The sequence below is a fragment of the Diabrotica undecimpunctata genome, chromosome 10 (genome assembly GCF_040954645.1).
Source record: "Diabrotica undecimpunctata isolate CICGRU chromosome 10, icDiaUnde3, whole genome shotgun sequence".
In the NCBI taxonomy this organism is placed as follows: domain Eukaryota; kingdom Metazoa; phylum Arthropoda; class Insecta; order Coleoptera; family Chrysomelidae; genus Diabrotica; species Diabrotica undecimpunctata.
The window spans coordinates 33932842-33950172 of NC_092812.1; positions in this window are offsets into that span (position 1 = coordinate 33932842).

Here is a 17331-nt window from a genome sequence, read left to right on the forward strand (position 1 = left end):
TTAATTTAAAATTTCATCTCAACAGTTATAAGAAGCTCAATACTCACTTTAAAATCAATATTTGACAAAATATTAGGCGTTGATCAGACATGATTTCACCAAAGCATATTCCCCCATCAACATCATTGTTGTAGAGCTCCTGAAGTATCTGCATTTTATAGGAATTAAACTTATAAATTTTTAATGGTTTTATTACAGTATTCACTCATATTCCTGTCTGTTCTGCTACTGTTGCTATTCAGCTGGTCTTCTTTGTATCATATGTTACCAAAACCTCAATTTAAGCTTCCTCATTTGGTACTCGTCGGATATTTTTGCGTTAGTTTACCACCGAACTTGTTTCGGAGAACTTTGCCATCAAATATATAACGTAACTATCTCATGGTTTAAATGTCTTTCTTCGCCACAAATAAAAATAATTTCAATTCTTTCTTGAAGATAGTAAACATATTTTACTTAATAGAGTTATCACTGAAAAACCTAAAAACACTAAAACTGAATTAACACGAGGATGGGTACATCGATTACATTTCTCGATTATTTTCTGTTCTATGCCATTTGTTTTGGTTCCTGTCACCATTTGACCATACTTTTGTCACATGCTTAAGCCGGACGTTCTCATTTATTTCTCAATATTAGTTTTGTCTATAATAGTCTCTTTAATAGAATATTATCATTCATCCGGGATAAGTGTCCAAATCAGACCAGTTTTTCCTGCATTTTGCATTTTCCATCGTTTCATTATTTCCTTATTGCCGGTTTTTATTGTTTTGTATGTGCTTTAATAAATACTTTTTGAAAAAGATTTATAAAGTCAATGTTTACAAATAAGAAATTGAGTATGGCTATCAGCTTGAAGTTTGTCGAATGTTATATATGGTCGCAACTGCTATATGGGGTAGAAGCTTGGAATCTGAAAACCTAATCCGTAAAAAATTGGAAGCATTCGAAATGTGACTATATAGGCGTATTCTTAAAATTCCTTGGACTGTCTCAAACGACGAATTGGACATGGCAAGAAAGGTTGAACTTGAACACATGAAAATATGAAAACTATTGCATCTGGTTCACATACTTTGAAACGATAAATACTCTCTGCTACAAGTCATCATGCAAGGAAGAGTAGAGGCAAGAGAAGGTTTGGGAAGAAAGAAGAAATCTTGGCTGGAGGAGTATCAAAGATTGGATATTTCACGTTGCAAAAGATAAGAAAGAGTTTAAAGAAGTGATTGCCAACCTTTGTTAGAAGACGGTACAATAAGAAGAAGGTGGGCTTTAATTTTAATTTTATCTTTGTTACTTTTTTCAGTGGCATTTTCTATGCTTTCTCCAACAGTATTTCTTCAGATTTGTCCCAATTTTTTCCTTTCCTCATTGTTTACAATTTCCTTAACTTATATTCTCTGTTTTTTGTCATCTTCTTATTTTTGTTGTGTCTTTGATTTGTGTGTACTTCTTCTATAATTTCTTCTTTTTTATTTCTCTTACTTCTACATTTTACCATCTAGAACGGTGTCCGTTTTCCTCTTTCGTTACTACTTGTAGTCTAACATACTTATTTTGTTATTTTTATCGTCGTATTTCTAAATGCTTTCATTTCTTCTTCTACTTTACGTATTGTTTCTGTTTTATTTTCCATCTCCATCTTCAGTTCTTCTTTGTATTTCATTTTCGTTGTTTATTCTCTTATCTTAAGCATTTTAATTGTTTCTTTAGGTCTCTTTTCTTGTTTAAGTGCCTTGTCCTCCAAGAACATTGACGTAGTCGCGTGATCTTCACTTTGTCCACAGCAGTCCTAAATAGTTCGGTGGTACCCACTCCATACCATTGGTGGAGGTTTTTCATCCAGGATGTTCTTGGTCTTGCAGGACCACGTTTCTCTTTTATTTTTCCCTGATGTTGTTTAGTAATCTGATAATAACAAATAGTAATTCATATTTGGGATTTCTCATCACTTGGGCATAGAACTCTAATTTTCTCCTTTTTGTGGTATTCAGGACCTCTCTCTCTCTCTCTTTGTTAAAACGCTATAAAACACAATTATTTACCCTATTTATCCACGATATCTTCAAAATTTGGCAGTACACCCACGTATCGAATATCTGGCAGAACACCACCAGAGGTGCTACTCTGACTAATCATATATACAAAATCATATTGAGAGCCTGGAATGAGGAAAAAATCCCGGAAGAGTGGTGTATTAGGATCATTTGCCCGCTACACAAAAAGGGTGATCAATTGAAATGTAGAAACTATAGCGGAATAACCCTCCTTAATACAGCATACAAAATATTTTCGAGTATTTTGTATGGTCGCCTGAGTGCATATTCAGAGGAGCTTCTTGGCGAATATCAAAGTTGTTTTAGGCCTGGTCGATCAACAACAGACAGATCTTTGTGCTAAGGCAAATACTGGAAAAAACCAATGAATTCAATATCGACACATACCATCTTTTCGTAGATTTTAAATCGGCCTATGATAGTATCCTAAGAAATAAATTGTATAAAGCCATGGATGAATTCCACATCCCCGATAAACTGATAAGATTGGTTAAGGCTACAATGCGTAAAAATGTTTGCAAAGTCGAAATACAGGGCGAACAATCACAGGCATTTGAAACGAATGTTGGGCTGCGACAGGGAGATGCGCTGGCGTGTCTCCTTTTCAACATAGCTCTGGAAAAGGCTGTCATAGATGCCCAAATAGACAACAGAGGAAACATTTTTAATAAATCATCCCAAAATTTGGCATATGCAGATGATGTTGACCTAGTTGCCCGCACAACACGCAAGCTAGAAGAAATGTAAACCACCTTGTCAAACGCCTCAAAAAATATGGGCCTGCAAGTAAATAAGAAGAAAACTAAGATAATGGCATCAAAACCCAACAATAGAGCCAGAAACATCGGCCACCAATTCACGGTTGATAATTCTACCTTTGAAGTGGTGGACAAATTTACATACTTAGGCTCCCTGATCACCAAGGCGAACGTCATGACGGAAGAAATCAAGCGAAGAATAATTCTAGCAAACAAATGCTATTTTGGACAAAAAACAAAAATAACCATATACAAAACCCTTATACAACCAGTGTTGACATATGGGTCGGAGACACGAATCATTTCCAAGGCAGATGAAAACCTCCTGCTTATATTTGAACGAACGATCCTGAGAAGAATATTTGGTGGTATCTGTAAAAATTGTGTTTGGAGAAGGAGTTACAACTACGAGATATACCACAGATATAAACATATATTTGGTGGTAAAGACGTAGTATCCCTTACAAAAATTGGAAGACTAAGATGGGCAAGACATCTGGCAAGATCACAGCAGAACGACCCTCCTAGAAGAATCCTTATGTCACAACCTGTGGGAAGTAGAGGTAGGGGTAGGCCAAAACTCAGATGATGGAGGGATGGTGTAGATGAGGATGGTAGAAAGATAGGCGCAGCAACTGGCAACAGTTGGCAATGGATAGAACTGACTGGCGTAATAGACTTGGGAAGGTCGAGGCTCTTTTATTGGGTTGTAGCTACAATGATGATGATGATATTTCTTTTCTTTTGTCTTTGTGCCATGTTTCACAGCTTTCTGTAAGAATCGGTTTGTATATTGTCTTAAAAACGAAGATTTATGACGTTTGATTCATTGCATAATGTACAATGTTATTAAGCTTTTTTCTTATCTTTTGTTTCTCTTTGGTAATGCCGTGATGATATATCAAGCTCACGAGAAGAATAAAAGTAACATTAAAAAGAATTTCAGACGTATAAACTTACAAATTTTAGGATGTTTCAATTTTAGTGCAGTATATTCTAATTAAAATTTGACTACCAAATTAAAAAAAAACATCTTTATTGAATAATATTGGTATTGGCAATTATAGTTTCATCTGAATCACCCTGTATAAACCACAAGCGGTATTTTATTTTATTCGTTTGGCTTAAGATATAAAAACTGGGAGATCTTACTTTATTTCCCAAAATAATCTTCCTGTAATACTTTGGTATCCATCAAGTTGCTACAATTATACAAATAATAAATATTTATCATGTCCTTTATCCTCTTATTTCTGTCCCGCTTATTCTTCCTGTTGCTTTTCTCCTTCATTACGTCTAATCCCAGCTATATAGCCTCAGATATTCAGTGCAGTACATTAAAAGACCCTAAAACATCATTATACGGGTTGATTTTATTATTACGTATGAACTTAAAATACGCTAACGATAATTAACTTAATTATTACTTAGTCCTCTTCATGCGTTAAGAACTAAATAATAAAACTATTAATTTGTCTTACCTGATAGTACATGTCGACTTTACAATATTGTTAAGTAAAATATTTATCCCTTTGTGTCCCAAATTAAGATTCAAAATTATTTTCATAAAAAATTATTGAAAATTATCAGAATAGCGAACAACAAAACATAAAATTCATGAATTTTGGTTTTTCTAAAAACAGTTATCTCGTAATTGAAGTGATTTTACAGTGAAGCATCTGAGTTATACTTGATGGTACAAATTAAAACAGTTTTTTTGCACAAAGCTGTGAATTTTCGTATGTTGAGCTGAAGCCAATCTCGTCTAACTAGAGCATGCCTCTTAAACTTACTATAACATGTTCCTTAGCTCTTTTTACCTCTCTTTCTCGTATATCTAACTCATATAAGCCAACGCGAGATTATGAACCTGAATTCTTTAAATTTTAGTTTTAGTCCTTCACTCATTTCTGAGAATAAAATAAAATAATAATTTACGAGGTCAACATCTTTAAAATGCCAAAAAATGCGTTGCTTTTTCTGCTTATTTTGTAATAAGATTTGAGCATATATCTACTTTATCCACGTATCTCGTATGCTTATTAAAATCCTTCACCAAGACTTGATAAGTCACTTCTTGAAACCTTCCATTTCTTTACCTAAGATTCACCGTTATATCCTGTAAATTGTGGAAATTACTAAAGAAGTATATTGCTTTCTTATCTTTACATATCATAGATATAACAATTTTATTATTGTCTCTCAAGTCAAATTGTCTCCTAGCCATTACTATATCTTTAACCGCGAGAAACTTACTAGGTAATACTTTTTTATCCTGGGCAGATCCATAAATTGTGGATTTTCTCGATTCACTTATGAGTGACAATTATAAAATGATATTTTCATTACAATCAATTGTGACTTAATTTCATATATACATAGGATTAGTCCAGTAACTCGGGTGGAAAATTTGGATTTAAGCTTGTCTTACCCTCGTTTGCAAAAGTTATATACGGGCGAAGTATGCTTTTTGTTTTTAAGGGGTTAAAACTACGCCCAAGTTGAAAAAATAGGACAACACTTATGTAACCCTTTTAAAATCGAATTTAATTAAGGAAAATAAACATATTCACTAATAATTTGTACTTTAATACAAATTTTCACCCCTAAAAATCATTGCATATTCCGTAAATAACGTAAAAAAATAATTTTTTACGATGTAAAATGTTTAACTTATGAATTAAAATGAATAACAATTCATGCATCGCTTTCAAGTTTCATTGGTTTCAAGTTTTTCCCCAGAAAGTATCTCTTTCTGCAAACAAATACTTAACAATTTTCCATTTAGATAACTAAACATTCATTTCTCGCTTATAAAAAGATATTTCTTTAGTTTAAACTCTTCAACGCCTAAAAATTACCCCTAAAGACGACTACAACATTAAAAATAGTTTTGTACACATTAAAATTCTAAACTTAAGTATTTCGAGGCAATCTTTCGCCTTTCGAGGCGAATAACCGAAAACAACAGAAGAAAACTGGAGGCAGTAGAAATGGACGCTTTTAGAAGATCAGTAGGAGTGTCACGCAGAAAGAGAATACGTAATGATGAGATAAGACAGCGAATGGGGATTGACGGCTCTCTAACAACAGACATAGAAAGAAAACAGATGATATCGTCCACGATATCGTGAAAACGTCCAGAGGATGGATAACTCAAGACTCCCAAAAATAATTATGCAATGAATACTACCAAACCGCAGAAAGAGAGGAAGACCCAAGAAATCTTGGGAGTAAAGAAGGCGATGAGCGCAAGAGATCTTAGAGAGTGCCAATGGGATGATAGAATGTCATGGAAATTAAGCATCGGACAACGTCGCAAGACGTTTTAAAACCGATTGATATATATATATATATATATATATATATATATATATATATATATATATTTATATATATATATACTTAAGTATTTAAATCAATAAAAATTTGTTTCTTGCTTATAAAACCTTATCTTTTTGGTTGCAACTTTTTTAACCATTAGCAACGACCCCTGTGCTAATAACAATACAAAGCACTCAATATTATTTGTTAGTGCCAAGATATTCATCTACAAAACCATTATGAGTGCTTTAGATGCTCCGAAATACGTATATTTTTCACGCTCCAAAATTATCTCCCAAAAATATCATTGGTTTTTCTTTAATAAGTTAATTATTATGATTTCATATATATGTATACAGATATTTAAAAAATAGGTAATTTCAAGGGCTATAAGGATAGGTTCATTAGAAAACCAAACTATCGTTTTATCATGAAAAAATTAAGGGTTGAAGCACTCGAAACACTTGGGTTGGATACCAAGGCACACATTTTAATCGGTGATATCTCCATTGTTTTTTACGGTACAAAAGTTTATAAGCAATGAAAATATTTAATAAAAAAATAATTACATTTTTTACTGTGTCATTTTTACATGTATATTATAGTTTTTAAGTTATTTTGATATAAGAACTTTTGTTATTTGATCGCTTTCCCATCAACTCACTAAATTTCAAGTGAATCGGTTCAGTCCGACAACATTGTGAGGTAAATAGCCCCCAGTGACTGGAGTATATTTGGCATATGATTTATTAAATTAACATTATGAATCGGTATTCAGTAAATTAACGTGGAAAGTCATTTTAAGAAAATGAACGAACAGAATATTGTAATTCGGGATACTACAATTTCCAGACATTTTTTTTAGACCATAGATGCGCTGAATGTATATACTGCAATATTGGTTGCCTATACATCAGGTTTCAGGATGGGAGTTTTCTGTAGAAGAAAAAATATAAAATATTCTGTTCACTTCATGGGGTGAGTCGACGTGTTTCTTTTTTTTTGTGTATGTCTTCGTGTTTGTGTCGGTTTTCTAGCCTTCTTTTGTATCTTATTTATTTTCTTTGCTCTGATCTTTATTTTTAGTTCCGTATGTCATATTTTTTACTCTTGAATTCCTTTTCCAGGTTTAAGACCTATTTAGTCCGACAATTGGTTTGATAAGTAAAAACAATTAACTTTTATACTTCCTTTACATTTAAATCTGACAATGATTTGTGTAAATGAACAAAATAGGAAATGGATATTATGTTACTGTAGAGTTCGTCTATTTCTTCGTCAGTGTGTGTAATCGTTGAAGCGTATATTTGTTTAATTTGTATATTGTATCTCTTTAATAGTCATAAGGTTAAGCTAGCTACTCTATCCGAGATACTAGTTATTTCTACTACTCTTCGTTTCCACTTCTTGTTGATTAGGTATCCAATACCGCCTGTTCTGACTATTGATATGCCTGGGTAGTAGAATGTGTTTCCTGATGCTAATTCCAATTAATAGCTCTTCATATTTCCGTCTTCCTTCGCTGATTCCTATGACGATGCAATTTTTTTTTTCTGTTTCTTTTTCCAGTTCTAAAAGTCTGGATTAATTTGATAGCTAGCGGCAGTTATATGTAGCTACATAATTCGTTATTGTTTTATTTGGCAGCGGTTTATACTCAGCAGATTCCTAGCATCCTCTGCCTTCCTGTCTTGATCCCGAAAGCTACCCATTTCAGGGCTATTTGGGCATACGAAGAATGAGGGCCATGAGGGCCAGGAATGTCTCGTTCATGTTAGGGTTTGTGAGACGTACCTTACCACGCTGCCTCAGTACGGGTTGGTAAATGTTCGCTGGTGTGTTCCAATTATAAGGCGTTGAAACCCGCCTTGCATCCTCCTCTTTCGGCTATATTACGTACTCCCATAATACGCCATATATTGCCGGGGATTAGGCGACTTGGGTCTTGGTTCACGTAAGATGTAGGATTCGTTGGCAGAGCTGGTTGACTTTATAGATCGGCTTCGACCCATTCGTCACTATCAATTAGGCAATTACTGGAGATTTTAATGGTTTGCTCTTACCAGCAAAAGAACAACCCCTCCCATACCTATGCCAATATGTGATAATGTAATGCACTGCATTTATTCCAGCTTCCATTGATGGACAAGTGTCTATTAATTATTTTATAGCAGACAAATTAATATAAATCATATTTACCGGTACAGAAAAATAGGAAAAATTTTCAAATCTTAGTTACTGTATATTGTAAATGAGTAGCAGTTTATTTTACTATTAATCACTAAAAATCTTATAAAACATCAGTAACATTTCGTACAAAATTTTTAAGAAAACCTCGATTAGAATTCTCACCAACAAAGAACTTGTTTTGGCAGTAAAACAAATGATTTATATCAGAATTATATGTCGTGTTATATGTGATTAGAACACATTAGAACAGCAGAAAACCAAACAGTAAATACAGCATTCGACATTACCGTTCATATAATTTACTCCGTGGTAGTATCATTTTCCGATTGGGCCGACGCTAACGCGGCGCTGCTAACGTGACGACATTAGCGCTCATATAACTGAGCCCTTAGTAAAAAAACTCTATAGAATAACAGGTGCTTACAATTAGTAAATTTATCCATCTTCGAACTTATTTTACACGTATTTTTTTCACACCCGAGAAGATTTTAAGCTCCAAATAAAAGCAGCCCTGAGCTCAAGTCCAAAGTGAAGTAGAGTATAAGAGAAATACCAAATCCAAATTTCCAAGCAAATTCGTCGTGACTAGGAAAATTACACTCCAAAACGGTCATTTAACTGGAGTAAATAATGTTCACAATAAAATGATCCTTTTGGCTTCATAATTATTATTTTAAGATCTTTTCTGTAAGAGGTTTATCAAAAATAGTAATTTATAAACATTTTTACTTAGATTTTATTTACTCGTATCTCCTCCTATCAAAATAGTTTGGGCGGTTTCAAATTAATTTTGGCTTGCCGGATATTTTCAAATAACCATTTATTTCACTCCAGGTTTACCTTTACGTTCGTCAAATGCGTCATTAATTGTGAAGTAATTAAAGAAGTTTCAAAGGATCTACTATTTTCTGTTACTTTAGAAAGCGCCTTTCTTGGATTTTTAACTTTATTTAATCGCGCGTATGAAATATGTTGTACAGTCCACCCGTTTTACTCTTGGAATATATTCACAGAGGCGGAGAAGCTTAAAAATAAAAATTGATTTACATTCACTCTGCACGTATTGAATATTACTAACACCTTGAGGAAATTAACACAAACTGTATTTTTCTTATCAGATACAAATATAGGAAATATTTTGTATCACTTAAAAACAGAAATATCCTATATTCTATCCTATAGTCTACTATAGGAGATATTGTAAAACATACAGTTCGAAGAAAATACATTTTATTTTCAAAATAAGATACTGACTTAATAATCTAATATATTAAGTTGGACACTGTTTTTTCTGAATCAATATAATGGGAAAGTAGTGTCTGGTAATTGGAGTTCTTGGATAAACGGAAAGATTGGGGCAGTCAGAGTTCACCAATGGACAAAAAAATAAAAATAAATATGAGAAATGACGACTTAGAAAATTATGAAAGAGGAGATAAGATAAAGATTATAAAGCTGGCGAAAAATACGCCGCGTCAAAAATTTAAGATGCATAATAACAACTAGGAATGTAAGAAGTATCCATGGAAAGGAGATCAAACTCGCGAAAGAGTTTGGAAATTTAAGAAGACCAAAACAGAAAGACAAGGAACAACAAAAACCAACAAAAAGGATAAAGCGCACAGTTTCTGGATAACGTTAGTCTCCTAATTCTCTTTAAAGTACCTTAAATGAAAAAGGCAAGAGTGGATATACTACACGGTTCTGAGGTCATCCCCTAAATTGCAACCCCCGGTCGTAAATGCCCAACGGCTTAACGTAGGATGACGTGTGAGATATCTTTGGAAAGGGGATAAATAATAGGGTTGGATACAATATGTGTCGTGCGCATCAAAGCATGCCAAAAGGGCATGACGTCATATGTTCGTTTCTATTGGTCCAACATCTGCTGTCTTCGTTCTACATCTGCTATCACATAAATGTCACGTTATACGTCGAATGTCACGTCCTGGTAGGCACTATACAGAAAAGAAGAAGGATTAACAGTTGATTAAATCGAAGCAATAGCAACAACGAATATACGATATAGCGCCGTTTTGGTAATACCACCATCTTTGCTTTTATCTCAACATAGTCGTTAATCCCTCTCTTTTCCAACGAGCCCTCATACGCCACTATCGGACCAATAGAAACGAAGATATGACGATCTATATGCATATATATATATATATATATATATATATATATATATATATATATATATATATATATATATATATATATCATCATATAGTTGTATATAGCTATACAGGCTATAGGTAAAAGACATGATGTCAGGTCAGATGCACCAGATTATATATTATATTTACTTGCTTTGCATGCAAAAAGTGTATTATTTTAAAATTTTAATTAGTGACTGTAGATGGCAATTTATTGAAACCCTTGTCGCATGCGACAGGAAAAATCACTACTAAAGGTATAACTTGATTAATATATCAGATTTTACCTTCCGAAGTCAATGAAAGAATAGTGGAATAGAGACTCTTAAAATAAGTGGACAGCAAACTGAAGCAGTCACAGAGTCGATTCAGGAGAGGAAGAAGCATCCATGAGACCACATTTTCACCTTCAAGCAGAATAAATTAAATTCAAGTACGGAACTGTCTCAAACCTTTATAGATCTAGAAAAGTTATTTCATGGAACCACACGAATAGACTAGATCCACTAGAGTTTAATTAACAGAAAAATATGAATCATGAGATCAAAAGAACTTAGGCTAGAATAACGGACTAAGACTTATTCGCCAAGGGGAATTAGGTTCATTTTGGTTAAACATTGTATGGATGATATTATGAAAGAAATCAGACAATCTAGTTTTAATTGGAAAAAACGAAGAGGCGTTTAAGATGAGCAACCAAATATGGAGTGATAAACTATTGAAACGTAATTTGATGATCAATAAAAATAAAACAAAAGGAAAAACAAAAAAACATACAAATATAAACTTTCTACAAAGCATTGAGATAAAGTACTTAAGATAAAGTGCTGGATATAACCAGAATTAACAGGATCAGGAATGAGGTAATAAGAGAAACAGTCAATCATGTTGAGTATACAACGATAGAAAATTTAAAGATTGCATCAGTTTAAGCAAAAAAAGACTCACAAACTTCTACTTCCTAAGCAGGAATTCCAGGGAGTATAGAGAGCATATAGAGAAAGAGCATAGAGCATATAGAGCATTCAGAGAAATTATAATACTAACAACATACGGTCCAACGGAAGACAGTCCAGCCAATGAGAAAGAACGATTTATCGAACAACTTCAGGAACAAATGGATAAGAGAAAACCTAAATAAGAAATAATAATAGTGGGGGATCTAAATGGAAGAGTCGGAAGAAAAGACAATGACAGAACAGTTGGTCCATTTGGAGAAGACACAATTAACGACAACGGAGAAAGATTGGTAGAACTATGTGAAGTAAATGATTTGAAAATTATGAACGGATTCTACAAACACAAAAATATACATAAGTACACATGGACTCAAGAGACAAGAAAACTAAGATCCATTATTGACTACATTATCATGACCCACAAAAGCTCCATCAAAGTGAAAGACACATGCATGCACACATAAAAACCTGCCTGACTTCAGCGGCCTTAGAAGCTCTTGGAGAAGACGACCAAAGGAACACCCATCAGAATATCAAATTAAGGGAAGACACATTGAAATGCATAAAAGAAAAGAAAAAACTACACATAAAATACCTAAACACCAAAAAACAGGAAGACTTAGACCTATATAGAGCGAAAAACAGAGAGGTAAAGAAAAGAGTAGCAAATGAAAAGAACGAACGATGGGAACAAGCATGCACAGAGATGGAACGACATATCGGAGGAACGAGAAATTCAGAATCATGGCGAATATTAAAAGCACTTCAACGAAATAAGACAGAGAAAACCCAGATCGGCAAAATTAGTGAAAACGAGTGGCAAGAATACTACGTAGAACTACTTACAGAAAACCGTCCCCAATTTCAGGAAGAGAATATAGAACATGCAGGAAATGGGGCATACGACCAGATAGAAATAAGCCTGGCAGAAGTTAAGAGAGCAATCAAGACATTGAAGAACAAAATGGCCAAAGGACCCGGAGGAATAACAAACGAACTAATTAAAAACGGAACGGAAAAGTTATTCCGCATGCTACATAGAATGTTCGAAAGAGGACTAAATGGAGAAGAAATACCTGCGGAATGGACACAAGCATACATCACATCCATACATAAGAAAGGAAACAGGAAAAAATGTGAAAACTATAGAGGAATTAGTATAATATCGTCGGTAGGTAGACTTTACGGGAAAATTATTAAGGAAAAACTAGAAACTGAAATAATAGGAAAAATTGGAGAAGACCAAGCAGGGTTCACAGTAGGAAAATCATGCCTAGATCATACGTACACATTAGAACAACTGATAGAGAAGAAAATGGCAAAAGGTAGACCGGTCCATCTGGCCTTTGTTGATCTAAAGAAAGCATATGACTCAATACCTAGAGTCAAATTATGGGAAGCAATGAATGATCTCGGAATCCGACAAACACTAATAAAAGCAGTTAAAGCACTATACAAAGAAAACAAAGTAGCTATTAAATGTGGAAATAAAGCCTACAATCCATTTAAGACGACAAAAGGACTTCTACAAGGCTGTGCTACGTCCCCTACTCTGTTTAAAATATTCTTGGAAAAGACACTCAAACCATGGAGGAGAAAGTGCGAAGGAATGGGCATACCAGTAAGAGACGAATACCTATACACCTTAAGTTTTGCCGACGATCAAGTAGTCATCGCACAAGATGAAGAAGATCTCAGCTTTATGCTCATAAAACTAGAAGAAGAATATAAAAACAACGGAATGGAAATAAACTTAGAGAAAACCGAATACCTAACAACAGAAAACAAGGATATGAGAAACCTAGAGATAGACGAGGGAAGACAAGTAAATGGAACAGATAAATTCAAGTATTTAGGAACCATAATATCGAACCAGGGAACAACAGAAGAAGATATAAACAACAGACTGAGACAAACAAGAAACTGTATAAGACAACTAAACTCAGTGTTGTGGGATAAGAACATTACGATAAAGACAAAAAAGAGAATATATAATACCCTGACAAGAAGTATCCTGACATATGGGTCCGAAAACTGGACAATAAACAAGAGAAATAGAAGGAGAATAAGAGCAGTAGAAATGGAGTTCCTGAGGAGAAGCTGTAGACTTACAAAAAGAGACAGAATTGAAAACGCAGGGATTAAGCGGAGAATGGGAGTGCAATCAGACATAAGCGACTATATAGAGGAGAAGAGACTATCCTGGTACGGCCACGTCAGAAGAGCGGACAGAGGACGCTGGATAAACAAAATCACAGAATGGAGCCCGATTGGAAGAAGAAAGAGAGGAAGACCCCAAAGGTCATTCAGAGATGAAATCGACGAGGCTGTGGAGAAAAGAACCCTGCGAGATGGAGACTGGAATGACAGGGAAAATTGGAGAAAACGGTTGAGTGAAGGAAGACAGTGAAAACTGTGGAAATCCTTAGTAGTAGTAGTATAGAGAGCATATTACAATATTAAAATTGTTCTAAGGTAAAGCCACAATGTACCCTTATCATCCTGGGACAATAACAACTACGTGAGCTTGTATAATCAGATAATACAAAAGTCCTAAAACATATATCATACCATACCAGAAAATATTAGATAATACTAGAAAAGTCTTAAAAATATAGATACTCCGCATTGTGACGTCCCCCTAAAAGTATCAGCTAACCAATCACCGATATTTTGGTTTATTCGAAAATATACCATTATTTTCATCAGAAATTAATATGTTAGTTCATAAGTAACTTTATTTTTTGTACACACTGTATATGTGCATATACTCTGATCTAAGTGTTTTCTCTGTGTGATCTGAATAAATAGGGAAAAAGTTGTGAATGGGAAGGGAGTGGTTAAGGGTTGCCGATATTCGCCGGGAGATATAAAAAGGTTGGCACGCGTTGTTCTAATTAGGAAAATACAAAAAGCGATCCGCCCCGCCTCTGTGACTGTGACGGTCTTTATTTTAGACTGCGACTTAAATATGGCAGCAATTATTCTAACTATGGTATTAAACCTTTTAGATAGCTATTCTTTCCAGGCCAAGAAGCCGGTAATGCGGAGCCTTCGCCTCAAAATAGAGCAAATACAAAAGATTGGCTTTAGACTGTCGGACTCTGAAAGAAGTCCCTTGATGAGGATGAAGGGTCTCCCGTTCCCGAACAGGTGGTAATTTGGCTCCTTGCCAGTTTTGCATAACAATTGCTTTTTAAGGAGGTTCTATCGTCGTTTTTCTTTTTGGTTTACCTCCTGAAGAATATTAGAAAGCACTTAAGCTGTCAGAATGAATACGACAATTTAATCTCTTCCATTCGCGGTCTAATACCAAGAAAGACGCAAAATAAATGATTTTTTTCGTCATTTAAGTTAGTTTTATCAGCTATACAGAGTGCTATTCGATCTTTTACAAATTATTAAGTTTTTATTTTATATCCAGAGCGGATAATATATATATATACAGTAGACTCCCTCTATAACGAGAACTGAAATGGCAGACTAATTACCTCGTTATAAGCGGATCTCGTTATATCCAACAACAATAATATTGTGCATACATATGAATATGTAGTTTTCTAAAACATTAACTTTCTATAGTGAAGCCATTCGGAGCAATATAAGATGCTAATAAATATTGTTTGAATGGCGTTTTTAAAACAAAGTTGTTTACTTTTATTATCAATGAAATACATTAAAACAAAAAAGAGTTGTTTACTTTTACTGTCAATGATGTATGTTAAAACAAAAAATCTGTATTCTGTAAATATGTATAAAGCGTATAAAGTTATTTTGTCATTTTTGACTGCTTTAAATTGTCCAGTATTCTATCTATCATATTTTCTAAAGATGTGAAACAGTTTTATGCTTCTTCATTTGTGTTTTGTCCTTGGATAAAGTTTCTGACAACCTTTAAAACACTTTCCACATCTTGTCTATTAGGACCCATATTATTAGGTGTGAATGGTCAACCCAATACAATGACACTTGTGAATCATAAATTTTACATTTCCGACTAAGAATCATAAATTGTAAGAAGTTTATTGCGGGCGGCCCGCAGTTAAAAAGGGTATTTATTTATAGCTACGGCCGGGCCAAAACGTAAAAAACACGTTTTGCAATCTTATTTTCTCTCGTTATAAGCAAATTTACCTCGCTATAAAGGGTTATAGTTCAATAGAAATTTCACGGGATATCTAATGCACCTCGTTATAAGCGAAACCTCGTAATAACCGTGTTCGTTATAAAGGGAGTATACTGTATATATATATATATATATATATATATATATATATATATATATATATATATATATATATATATATATATATATATATATATATATATATATATATTTAAAATATATTCAATGGTTGAATAGCAGAGGTTTTATCAGTAAATAATTGGCAAATGAAAGTCGTCAACTTTCATTACTTTATTGATTTATTCGAATACGTTTCGCTTTTATTTTTAAAAGCATCATCAGTACACAACAAATAAAAAAGATTTTAGAATATAAGTAAACAACCAACAGGGTTCATACTTACGAAAACAATTTGTAGATGTTATAAAAACTCTACGATAACTTAACATTAAAGATTAACAACTAAACGAGAGAAATGAAACAAAAAAATACAAGAAAAACTGTAAGAACACTAGTTCATTTAATTTTAACCGATGGCTTCATTTGAATGTTGGTTTAAGCTCTTTCAAGGGTCAAACCACACTAATCTTTTCGATTGTTTTCTATCAGCTCTAGGATGTCATAATTTTCACATGTGGCTTATTGTCGTACATGTGTTTCTTTGGAATGCAGGGAAGAGACACGATTCTTGAGGGAATTAGCGAGCGGAATGGGGACAGACCTTTTTTAAAAAAGGATTCATTTTTTCTTTTTCTTTAAAAAACAAACAAAAATAAACAGTGTAAAGAAGAATGGGAATGAGGTTACTGTCTTGTAAGGGGTTTTTTTATTTGTTTTGTATGATGAGAAAGTAATATATCTGGCTCAAGTTGTCGATGTCGGTTCTCTTATTTAGGGACGATGGATGTTTTAGAATTTGACACATTTCAAGGATGGATCGCTTATGACAATTTTTTTGTTTGCACAGTATTTTGGTATTCGTGAAGTCGATACTGTGTTTGGTTGAAATGGCATGCTGTGCAAGGGCACAAGATGGTTTAGAAATCCTAATGTCGCTTTTGTGGGACGTTAGTCGACCTTGAAGAGAGCAGCTGGTCTGGCCAATGTAGCAGGAGTTGCACTGTACGTTGCAGTTGCAGTTGTACAGAAAAGTAATCACTATAAAAATTTACTCCAAGAGTCCAGATTTTAATATATGGAAGAGGAATATACACTGACACTGACAATATAGCTGTAAAGTTACTTAAAGCAGGAGGTCCACTCCTAATAGAACGAATAATTCTGATGAATTTTCTAATGAAAACCGCTCACCAAGTGTCCATATTTAAAAAGGGTAATCGAAAAGATCCTAACTGCTACAGATGATTAAGTGTCCTACTTACTTTCGGGAGATTGTTTGGAAAGATGGAAAAATACAAGATGATGTAGGACATCTAATTAGTGAAGACCAAAGTGGATTTACGCCTGATAGATCTTGCACTGATAACTTGTTTATACTTCAACAATTAATAAAAAAAAGAATAGCGTTAGTACCGAAGTACATCTAGCCTTAATCGACCTAGAAAATGCGTATGATACAGTTCCAAGACTTAAAGCAAGCTCTACAACAATTCGGCATTTTAGTTCATACCTCTTAGGAATAACCACAGAAGTAAGTATGTGGTATACCAAAAAAAGTAACTAAAGGACTAAGACAAGGATGCAGTATGTCACCCTTACTGTTTAATTTATATATTGAGGTAGCCCTCCAAATTT